Genomic DNA, 8415 nt, shown 5'->3' on the forward strand with positions numbered 1-8415 from the left:
ATCCTGAACAACTTTCCTGTGAGGAGTCATGCAAAATTAGCAAAACCTTGGAATTACAACTTTTTGGTGCAAAAGTGACGTCATAATTTGACCAAAAATCGTCGATTACCGCCAAAATATAACAAGGACGGAGTTCAAATTAGCACCGGTACACTCGGGTGGGGTATCCGCAAGAAGTATTCACGCTAAATCGGCTTTTCGGGGTGGCTCGAAAATTAAAAAATTTATCCCCCGGGTAGGGAAAAGGGAGGAGCGGCCTTTTTGTTTTTCTAATAGTCAACTCTGGAAATCGCGTTTTGACGGTACAAATCGACCAGGTTGAGCATCCTGAACAACTTTCCTGTGAGGAGTCATGCAAAATTCGCGAAACCTTTGGGAATTACAACTTTTTGAGCATCCTGAACAACTTTCCTCTGAGGAGTCATGCAAAATTAGCAAAACCTTGGGAATTACAACTTTTTGGTGCAAAAGTGAGGTCATAATTTGACCAAAAATCGTCGATTACCGCCAAAATATAACAAGGACGGAGTTCAAATTAGCACCGGTACACTCGGGTGGGGTATCCGCAAGAAGTATTCACGCTATTACATTCGGCTATTTGAGGTGGCTCGAAAATTAAAAAGTTTATTCCCCGGGTAGGGAAAAAGGGAAGAGCGGCCATCTTGTTTTTCTAATAGTCAACTCTGGAAATCGCGTTTTGACGGTACAAGTCGACCAGGTTGAGCATCCTGAACAACTTTCCTGTCAGGAGTCATGGAAAATTAGCAAAACCTTGGGAATTACAACTTTTTGGTGCAAAAGTGAGGTCATAATTTGACCAAAAATCGTCGATTACCGCCAAAAAATAACAATGGCGGAGTTCAAATAAGCACCGGTACACTCGGGTGGGGTATCCGCAAGAAGTAATCACGCTAATTCGGCTTTTCGGGGTGGCTCGAAAATTAAAAAGTTTATTCCCCGGGTAGGGAAAAGGGTAGAGCTGCCATCTTGTTTTTCTAATAGTCAACTCTGGAAATTGCGTTTTGACGGTACAAATCGACCAAGTTGAGCATTCTGAACAACTTTCCTGTGTGGAGTCATGCAAAATTCGCAAAACCTTGGAAATTACAACTTTTTGGTGCAAAAGTGACGTCATAATTTGACCAAAAGTCGTCGATTACCGCCAAAATATAACAATGACGGAGTTCAAATTAGCACCGGTACACTCGGGTGATGGGGTATCCGCAAGAAGTAATCACGCTATTACATTCGGCTATTTGGGGTGGCTCGAAAATTAAAAAGTTTATTCCCCGGGTAGGGAAAAAGGGAAGAGCGGCCATCTTGTTTTTCTAGTAGTCAACTCCGGAAATCGCGTTTTGACCGTACAAATCGACCAGGTTGAGCATCCTGAACAACTTTCCTGTGAGGAGTCATGCAAAATTCGCAAAACCTTGGGCATTACAACTTTTTGAGCATCCTGAACAACTTTCCTGTGAGGAGTCATGCAAAATTAGCAAAACCTTGGAATTACAACTTTTTGGTGCAAAAGTGACGTCATAATTTGACCAAAAATCGTCGATTACCGCCAAAATATAACAAGGACGGAGTTCAAATTAGCACCGGTACACTCGGGTGGGGTATCCGCAAGAAGTATTCACGCTAAATCGGCTTTTCGGGGTGGCTCGAAAATTAAAAAATTTATCCCCCGGGTAGGGAAAAGGGAGGAGCGGCCTTTTTGTTTTTCTAATAGTCAACTCTGGAAATCGCGTTTTGACGGTACAAATCGACCAGGTTGAGCATCCTGAACAACTTTCCTGTGAGGAGTCATGCAAAATTCGCGAAACCTTTGGGAATTACAACTTTTTGAGCATCCTGAACAACTTTCCTCTGAGGAGTCATGCAAAATTAGCAAAACCTTGGGAATTACAACTTTTTGGTGCAAAAGTGAGGTCATAATTTGACCAAAAATCGTCGATTACCGCCAAAATATAACAAGGACGGAGTTCAAATTAGCACCGGTACACTCGGGTGGGGTATCCGCAAGAAGTATTCACGCTATTACATTCGGCTATTTGAGGTGGCTCGAAAATTAAAAAGTTTATTCCCCGGGTAGGGAAAAAGGGAAGAGCGGCCATCTTGTTTTTCTAATAGTCAACTCTGGAAATCGCGTTTTGACGGTACAAGTCGACCAGGTTGAGCATCCTGAACAACTTTCCTGTCAGGAGTCATGGAAAATTAGCAAAACCTTGGGAATTACAACTTTTTGGTGCAAAAGTGAGGTCATAATTTGACCAAAAATCGTCGATTACCGCCAAAAAATAACAATGGCGGAGTTCAAATAAGCACCGGTACACTCGGGTGGGGTATCCGCAAGAAGTAATCACGCTAATTCGGCTTTTCGGGGTGGCTCGAAATTAAAAAGTTTATTCCCCGGGTAGGGAAAAGGGTAGAGCTGCCATCTTGTTTTTCTAATAGTCAACTCTGGAAATTGCGTTTTGACGGTACAAATCGACCAAGTTGAGCATTCTGAACAACTTTCCTGTGTGGAGTCATGCAAAATTCGCAAAACCTTGGAAATTACAACTTTTTGGTGCAAAAGTGACGTCATAATTTGACCAAAAGTCGTCGATTACCGCCAAAATATAACAATGACGGAGTTCAAATTAGCACCGGTACACTCGGGTGATGGGGTATCCGCAAGAAGTAATCACGCTATTACATTCGGCTATTTGGGGTGGCTCGAAAATTAAAAAGTTTATTCCCCGGGTAGGGAAAAAGGGAAGAGCGGCCATCTTGTTTTTCTAGTAGTCAACTCCGGAAATCGCGTTTTGACGGTACAAATCGACCAGGTTGAGCATCCTGAACAATTTTCCTGTGAGGAGTCATGCAAAATTCGCAAAACCTTGGGCATTACAACTTTTTGAGCATCCTGAACAACTTTCCTGTGAGGAGTCATGCAAAATTAGCAAAACCTTGGAATTACAACTTTTTGGTGCAAAAGTGACGTCATAATTTGACCAAAAATCGTCGATTACCGCCAAAATATAACAAGGACGGAGTTCAAATTAGCACCGGTACACTCGGGTGGGGTATCCGCAAGAAGTATTCACGCTAAATCGGCTTTTCGGGGTGGCTCGAAAATTAAAAAATTTATCCCCCGGGTAGGGAAAAGGGAGGAGCGGCCATTTTGTTTTTCTAATAGTCAACTCTGGAAATCGCGTTTTGACGGTACAAATCGACCAGGTTGAGCATCCTGAACAACTTTCCTGTGAGGAGTCATGCAAAATTCGCAAAACCTTTGGGAATTACAACTTTTTGAGCATCCTGAACAACTTTCCTCTGAGGAGTCATGCAAAATTAGCAAAACCTTGGGAATTACAACTTTTTGGTGCAAAAGTGAGGTCATAATTTGACCAAAAATCGTCGATTACCGCCAAAATATAACAAGGACGGAGTTCAAATTAGCACCGGTACACTCGGGTGGGGTATCCGCAAGAAGTATTCACGCTATTACATTCGGCTATTTGAGGTGGCTCGAAAATTAAAAAGTTTATTCCCCGGGTAGGGAAAAAGGGAAGAGCGGCCATCTTGTTTTTCTAATAGTCAACTCTGGAAATCGCGTTTTGACGGTACAAATCGACCAGGTTGAGCATCCTGAACAACTTTCCTGTGAGGAGTCATGCAAAATTCGCAAAACCTTGGGAATTACAACTTTTTGAGCATCCTGAACAACTTCCCTGTGTCGAGTCATGCAAAATTCGCAAAATCTTGGGAATTACAACTTTTTGGTGCAAAAGTGACGTCATAATTTGACCAAAAATCGTCGATTACCGCCAAACTATAACAATGAAGGAGTTCAAATTAGGACCGGTTTTGCTTTTCTACTAGTCAACTCTGGAAATCGCGTTTTGACGGTACAAGTCGACCAGGTTGAGCATCCTGAACAACTTTCCTGTGAGGAGTCATGCAAAACTCGCAAAACCTTGGAAATTACAACTTTTTGGTGCAAAAGTGACGTCATAATTTGACCAAAAGTCGTCGATTACCGCCAAAATATAACAATGACGGAGTTCAAATTAGCACCGGTACACTCGGGTGGGGTATCCGCAAGAAGTAGTCACGCTATTACATTCGGCTATTTGGGGTGGCTCGAAAATTAAAAAGTTTATTCCCCGGGTAGGGAAAAAGGGAAGAGCGGCCATCTTGTTTTTCTAATAGTCAACTCTGGAAATCGCGTTTTGACGGTACAAGTCGACCAGGTTGAGCATCCTGAACAACTTTCCTGTGAGGAGTCATGCAAAATTCGCAAAACCTTGGGAATTACAACTTTTTGAGCATCCTGAACAACTTTCCTGTGAGGAGTCATGCAAAATTCGCAAAACCTTGGGAATTACAACTTTTTGGTGCAAAAGTGACGTCATAATTTGACCAAAATTCGTCGATTACCGCCAAAATATAACAACGACGGAGTTCAAATTAGCACCGGTATACTCGGGTGGGGTATCCGCAAGAAGTAAACACGCTAATTCGGCTTTTCGGGGTGGCTCGAAAATTAAAAAGTTTATTCCCCGGGTAGGGAAAAGGGTAGAGCGGCCAACTTGTTTTCTAATAGTCAACTCTGGAAACTGCGTTTTGACGGTACAAATCGACCAAGTTTAGCATCCCGAACAACTTTTCTATGTGGAGTCATGGAAAATTCGCAAACCCTTGGGAATTACAACTTTGTGGTGCAAAATTGACGTCATAATTTGACCAACAATCGTCGATTACCGCCAAAATATAACAATGGCGGAGTTCAAATTAGCACCGGTACACTCGGGTGGGGTATCCGCAAGAAGTAATCACGCTGTTACATTCGGCTATTTGGGGTGGCTCGAAAATTAAAAAGTTTATTCCCCGGGTAGGGAAAAAGGGAAGAGCGGCCATCTTGTATTTCTAATAGTCAACTCTGGAAATCGCGTTTTGACGGTACAAATCGACCAGGTTGAGCATCCTGAACAACTTTCATGTGAGGAGTCATGCAAAATTCGCAAAACCTTGGGAATTACAACTTTGTGGTGCAAATTTGACGTCATAATTTGACCAAAAATCGTCGATTACCGCCAAAATATAACAATGACGGAGTTCAAATTAGCACCGGTACACTCGGGTGGGGTATCCGCAAGAAGCAATCACGCAATTACATTCGGCTATTTGGGGTGGCTCGAAAATTAAAAAGTTTATTCCCCGGGTAGGGAAAAAGGGAAGAGCGGCCATCTTGTTTTTCTGGTAGTCAACTCTGGAAATCGCGTTTTGACGGTACAAATCGACCAGGTTGAGCATCCTGAACAACTTTCCTGTGAGGAGTCATGCAAAATTCGCAAAACCTTGGGAATTACAACTTTGTGGTGCAAATTTGACGTCATAATTTGACCAAAAATCGTCGATTACCGCCAAAATATAACAATGACGGAGTTCAAATTAGCACCGGTACACTCGGTTGGGGTATCCGCAAGAAGTAATCACGCTATTACATTCGGCTATTTGGGGTGGCTCGAAAATTAAAAAGTTTATTCCCCGGGTAGGGAAAAAGGGAAGAGCGGCCATCTTGTTTTTCTAATAGTCAACTCTGGAAATCGCGTTTTGACGGTACAAATCGACCAGGTTGAGCATCCCGAACAACTTTCCTGTGAGGAGTCATGCAAAACTAGCAAAACTTTGGGAATTACAACTTTTTGGTGCAAAAGTGAGGTCATAATTTGACCAAAAATCGTCGATTACCGCCAAAAAATAACAATGGCGGAGTTCAAATTAGCACCGGTACACTCGGGTGGGGTATCCGCAAGAAGTAATCACGCTAATTCGGCTTTTCGGGGTGGTTCGAAAATTAAAAAGTTTATTCCCCGGGTAGGGAAAAGGGTAGAGCGGCCATCTTGTTTTTCTAATAGTCAACTCTGGAAATTGCGTTTTGACGGTACAAATCGACCAAGTTGAGCATCCTGAACAACTTTCCTGTGAGGAGTCATGCAAAATTCGCAAAACCTTGGAAATTACAACTTTTTGGTGCAAAAGTGACGTCATAATTTGACCAAAAATCGTCGATTACCGCCAAAATATAACAATGACGGAGTTCAAATTAGCACCGGTACACTCGGGTGGGGTATCCGCAAGAAGTAATCACGCTATTACATTCGGCTATTTGGGGTGGCTCGAAAATTAAAAAGTTTATTCCCCGGGTAGGGAAAAAGGGAAGAGCGGCCATCTTGTTTTTCTAATAGTCAACTCTGGAAATCGCGTTTTGACGGTACAAATCGACCAGGTTGAGCATCCTGAACAACTTTCCTGTGAGGAGTCATGCAAAATTAGCAAAACCTTGGGAATTACAACTTGTTGGTGCAAAAGTGAGGTCATAATTTGACCAAAAATCGTCGATTACCGCCAAAAAATAACAATGGCGGAGTTCAAATTAGCACCGGTACACTCGGGTGGGGTATCCGCAAGAAGTAATCACGCTAATCCGGCTTTTCGGGGTGGCTCGAAAATTAAAAAGTTTATTCCCCGGGTAGGGAAAAGAGTAGAGCGGCCATCTTGTTTTTCTAATAGTCAACTCTGGAAATTGCGTTTTGACGGTACATTTCGACCAAGTTGAGCATCCTGAACAACTTTCCTGTGTGGAGTCATGCAAAATTCGCAAAACCTTGGAAATTACAACTTTTTGGTGCAAAAGTGACGTCATAATTTGACCAAAAATCGTCGATTACCGCCAAAATATAACAATGACGGAGTTCAAATTAGCACCGCTACGCTCGGGTGGGGTATCCGCAAGAAGTAATCACGCTATTACATTCGGCTATTTGGGGTGGCTCGAAAATTAAAAAGTTTATTCCCCGGGTAGGGAAAAAGGGAACAGCGGCCATCTTGTTTTTCTGATAGTCAACTCTGGAAATCGCGTTTTGACGGTACAAATCGACCAGGTTGAGCATCCTGAACAACTTTCCTGTGAAAATTCGCAAAACCTTGGGAATTACAACTTTGTGGTGCAAATTTGACGTCATAATTTGACCAAAAATCGTCGATTACCGCCAAAATATAACAATGACGGAGTTCAAATTAGCACCGGTACACTCGGGTGGGGTATCCGCAAGAAGCAATCACGCAATTACATTCGGCTATTTGGGGTGGCTCGAAAATTAAAAAGTTTATTCCCCGGGTAGGGAAAAAGGGAAGAGCGGCCATCTTGTTTTTCTGGTAGTCAACTCTGGAAATCGCGTTTTGACGGTACAAATCGACCAGGTTGAGCATCCTGAACAACTTTCCTGTGAGGAGTCATGCAAAATTCGCAAAACCTTGGGAATTACAACTTTGTGGTGCAAATTTGACGTCATAATTTGACCAAAAATCGTCGATTACCGCCAAAATATAACAATGACGGAGTTCAAATTAGCACCGGTACACTCGGGTGGGGTATCCGCAAGAAGCAATCACGCAACTACATTCGGCTATTTGGGGTGGCTCGAAAATTAAAAAGTTTATTCCCCGGGTAGGGAAAAAGGGAAGAGCGGCCATCTTGTTTTTCTGGTAGTCAACTCTGGAAATCGCGTTTTGACGGTACAAATCGACCAGGTTGAGCATCCTGAACAACTTTCCTGTGAAGAGTCATGCAAAATTCGCAAAACCTTGGGAATTACAACTTTGTGGTGCAAATTTGACGTCATAATTTGACCAAAAATCGTCGATTACCGCCAAAAAATAACAATGGCGGAGTTCAAATAAGCACCGGTACACTCGGGTGGGGTATCCGCAAGAAGTAATCACGCTAGTTCGGCTTTTCGGGGTGGCTCGAAAATTAAAAAGTTTATTCCCCGGGTAGGGAAAAGGGTAGAGCGGCCATCTTGTTTTTCTAATAGTCAACTCTGGAAATTGAGTTTTGACGGTACAAATCGACCAAGTTGAGCATCCTGAACAGTTTTCCTGTGTGGAGTCATGCAAAATTCGCAAAACCTTGGAAATTACAACTTTTTGGTGCAAAAGTGACGTCATAATTTGACCAAAAATCGTCGATTACCGCCAAAATATAACAATGACGGAGTTCAAATTAGCACCGGTACACTCGGGTGGGGTATCCGCAAGAAGTAATCACGCTATTATGTTCGGCTCTTTGGGGTGGCTCGAAAATTAAAAAGTTTATTCCCCGGGTAGGGAAAAAGGGAAGAGCGGCCATCTTGTTTTTCTGGTAGTCAACTCTGGAAATCGCGTTTTGACGGTACAAATCGACCAGGTTGAGCATCCTGAACAACTTTCCTGTGAGGAGTCATGCAAAATTCGCAAAACCTTGGGAATTACAACTTTGTGGTGCAAATTTGACGTCATAATTTGACCAAAAATCGTCGATTACCGCCAAAATATAACAATGACGGAGTTCAAATTAGCACCGGTACACTCGGGTGGGGCATCCGC

Source organism: Asterias amurensis, chromosome 12 (genome assembly GCF_032118995.1).
Source record: "Asterias amurensis chromosome 12, ASM3211899v1".
In the NCBI taxonomy this organism is placed as follows: domain Eukaryota; kingdom Metazoa; phylum Echinodermata; class Asteroidea; order Forcipulatida; family Asteriidae; genus Asterias; species Asterias amurensis.